This window comes from Crocodylus porosus, unplaced genomic scaffold, assembly GCF_001723895.1.
Source record: "Crocodylus porosus isolate Cpor-Errol unplaced genomic scaffold, CroPor_comp1, whole genome shotgun sequence".
Classification (NCBI taxonomy): domain Eukaryota; kingdom Metazoa; phylum Chordata; order Crocodylia; family Crocodylidae; genus Crocodylus; species Crocodylus porosus.
The window spans coordinates 19,395,133-19,398,920 of NW_017728911.1; positions in this window are offsets into that span (position 1 = coordinate 19,395,133).

The window sequence follows — 3,788 nt, forward strand, 5'->3', positions numbered from 1 at the left end:
GGAGCCCGTGGCCCCGGGCCGCAGCGGCTGGATGCGCCGGCTCGGCCGGGCAGGGGGCTCGCCGAGACCGCAGTGTGCGCCCGGCTGGGGCGTCCACGCCGTCTCCGGCCAGGCCTCGGGCCTCCCCAGCCCGGCTCGGCGGGGCTCGGGCCAGGCCGCACTCGCGGGGCCGTGCGGGACCGGCTCCTGCCTGCCTCCTCCTCCTCCTATTGGTTTTTTCGTTGATTCTGAAACTTTCTAAAGTCGCCCCTTCCCTGCCCGCGGCTCCCCCGGCCCTTGTCTCCCCCCAGAGAGTTCCACGGGCCGGGGGGTCGTGTCAACCCTGGCGCTGCAGCTGTTCAGAGGACGTTTCTCATCTTGTCCTTAGACTTTTCTCCCCGGGGTGAAAGCTGCAGGGCGCCAATCAGGCCCTGAGGTCTCAGTCCGAGGGGCGCAGCAGAGAAGCCGACGCGGAGCTCGGGCGCGACCCTTTCTACGTGCGGGGCACGAAGGAAGCGGCCCCCGCGGCTCTGGGACTGACGGGGTTTCTTTTGCTTTTTGGTTGAATAGTTCCGATTAGGGAGGCGGGGGGAGGTTGCCGGCAGGGCGGAGCAGAGGCCTTTCCTCCGTGGACCTTTCCCGCAAGCCCGCGCCACCCGACCCGCGGCGGAGCGCGCTGCAGCGGGCTCGGGCGGGGGCAGAGCGGTCCCTGCTCGGTCCCAGGCTGCGCGCCGCGGAAGGGGGCCCGGCCATGTCCGGACACCCCCGCACTGGCCTCGGCCTCGGGTGCAGCCCGCCTCTCTCCGCGCTGCCGCCAGCCGCTGGGCCGGGCCGCGGGAGAGGTGCTCAGGCGGGGCAGAGACGAGGCAGACGGCCGGGGCGGGGGAAGGCGGGAAGCGCTGGGCAGGGCGAGCTGCCGGCCGGGCTGGAGACGCTGCGACACGCGGAGCCGGGGTCCGGGGGCTGCCCGGTGCCTCTCCGCGGTGCCTTCCCGGACGGTGCCTTCCCGGCCTGGCACCCCGGGCATGGGCCAGGGCCCCGGGAGGAGGGAGAGGGTGCCGCGGCCGCCGGTGGATCCGAGGTCCGGGCGAGCCAAGGCCCGAGGGGCTCCGGAACCGAGAAGAGCGGGGCACGGGGGACTTCCTTGCTCGCTCCTTTCGCCACCGCGGTAGCAGCCAGGCCAGCTCCCTCGGGCCCCACGGGGGCAGCCTCCCTCCTCCCCCGCAGGGAGACATCTCGCTCCACCGTGGGGTGAAACACGGTCAGCTGCAAGTGTCCCCCGAGGCCAGGATCCACACCCCCTCCCCAGCCCTTGGCCCATTCAGCAGGGCAGCTGTTTGGAGCTCAGATTGCGCCGGTCTCCAGGGCAGCGGCTGATCTGGCTGGCCCCCTCCACTGACAGCGTTTCGGAGGCAGCCTTGGCCCCGGGCGGGCGCTAGCCTGGAGGCCAGGGGGCTTCTGCTCTGCCCTGCCACTCACCTGGCCTCCAGCCCTCCCTGTGTACACGGAGATCACGGGACTGAGCCCCTCTGCAAAGCGCTTGGCGGTGTTCAGATGAAAGCCTTTCTCTGCCCAGTAGGGCTGTGCCTGTGTCTCAGGCTGTATTTCCTCGGCACCTTGTGTTTTTCTATCTTTTCCCTTGGGGAGCCTTGGCCTTTCCGAAGGGACGCTGTGTGAATTGCCCTGCCTTGCTTGGTTTCTCCTTTTTTCTCTCTGCACACCGTTTCTGCCAAATGAAGGGTCAGCTCCTTTTCCTTTATTTTGGTCAAGGATTTGGTCTAAACGTCAAGCGTAGTAAACCCCATAGGAGGGGGCCAGTGGCCCCTGCTCAGAAAACGTCTCGTCCTGCCCGTGTCGTAGACGTCTCGCATCCAGGAACAAACACGCTTGTATCCAGTGCTTCCTACCCGATGAGCAAGTGGTTTTGCTTTCAGTTTTCCAGGTGCAGAATTTGAGTGTATCGTTTTGTAGGGCCGTGGTGAGGGGGGAGAAGGGGGTGTTTTGTTTGGGAGGGTTGTTTGTCTTTTAAATATTTGCGAAGGGAAATCTCCGCAAGGCCCTTTCCGACAAGTCCTAACACAAGGTCTGAGGACATGTGAGTGTTCAAAACGATCCCACGATTTACTTTTCGGGATCCTTTCAAAAGGGACATACTGGATTTCGGCCCTATTTATTTTCTTTAAGTGACCTCAGAAAATTTCTGAGTGTCTGGATATTGTCAGCCAAAGAGAGCCTGTGAATAACTGGTCATCGAGATTTCACAATATAAGAAGTGTCTCATCCGGTGCATTTTTCAGGAAGAAGGAAGGGAAGGAAGAAGAATGATGGCAAATTTCAATCCTTGCTGCCATGACAAACGTCTGTACGTATTTGGAAGACACGAAGGACCAATGAGTAGCTTCGCAATTGTGTCTAGATAATTTGGCTTTGCCAAGCTGCAACACACACGCATCCCCCATAGATCGATTGTAGTGAAAAGCTCCAGACTCTGCTCTTTCAGATGAAAACACAGGAGTAATTGCTGCATCCAGCTACATCTGCCTATTTCGGGTCAACCACGCTCCTTTCCCATACTGCCCCCACAATGGGAGAAAGCCCTGGACCTGGTAGAGAAAGCCCTTTGTGAAGGCCGAGTGAAACGGAAGCACTAGCCAATACCAAGAGGGACGAGGCAGCCGGGCGGTGCAGGGCGCGCGGCGGGTCTCTCCCCCGCGATTCCAGGACGCTCAGGGATCAGGGACCCCGGCCGGGCCCGTCCCTCCGGCTCGTCCTGCGGATGTGATGGCCCAGCCCTGGGAAGCCGGGGGGGGAGCGTGGGGCAATGTCCTACGCACAAACCCCAGCGGGGAGTGCGCCTCGGCCGCACGTTGTGACACCGGCCCCGGCTGCTGCGCGGCCCGGCGCGGGGGCGGGAAGAACCGTGCCCATGCACATGCCTCCTGTCACAGAGGGTGCTGGGGCGGGCCCGGCACCGAGGCTATGTGCTCTCCTTCCCCGAACATGTCTGGCCTCGCCCGGGACCGCGGGGCCCCGCTGCCATGCCGGGGCCGGGCGCCGGGCGCCGGGCAGAGCTGTGCGCGTTGCGGCCGGCGAGTGACGCTCCCGCCGTGCCCGTGCGGCCGGGCCAGGGGCAGGTGCCCGCAGCGCAGGGACCAGGTGCCTTGAACACAAACCCGGGGCGCCGTTGTGCTGCGGTGTGCGGCCCTCCCCGCGCTGGGGCGGCGGGGCTGGCTGCGCTCGTTATTGTCAGTGGGCGGACAATAGGCACATCTGTCCCGGCTTCAGCACCAGGCACCTTGGCTCGCCGGCGCGCCCCCCGCTCCGCGCCCCCTGCCCGCCGACACAGCACATGAAAGGGCCCGGACGGCGTCTGCCCGGCGCTGCCGCGCCCGAGCCGGGCCCCGCGGGGGCACTGCCCAGGGCAGCGGGGAAGCGCCTGCAGCCCGCAGCGGAGGGTCCCCGGGGAGCGGGCAGGGGCGCGGGGGGCAGCGCCGGCGGGACTGCGCGGGCTGCCCGCCCAACGGGGCGCCGCGGGCTTTCACCTCGCTGCGGGACCCGAGGGAACCGGAAGTGAATATTCAAATCCCGCTTAAGGAGGCTCCTCGCTAACAATGCTCAGTCACCGGAGGGGAGGGACCGACCGACCGGCCGCGGGGAGGATGTGCGGGCCCGCGGGAGCCCGGGGCCGAGCCCCGAGGGGAGCGCGCTGGAGGGCCGGGGGCAGCGCCGGGCGGGGCAGCCCTTTCCAACAGCCCACTCCCGCCGCCCCTTTGTCCCCGGTGCTCCCCGGGGTGTCGCCCCAGCGCATG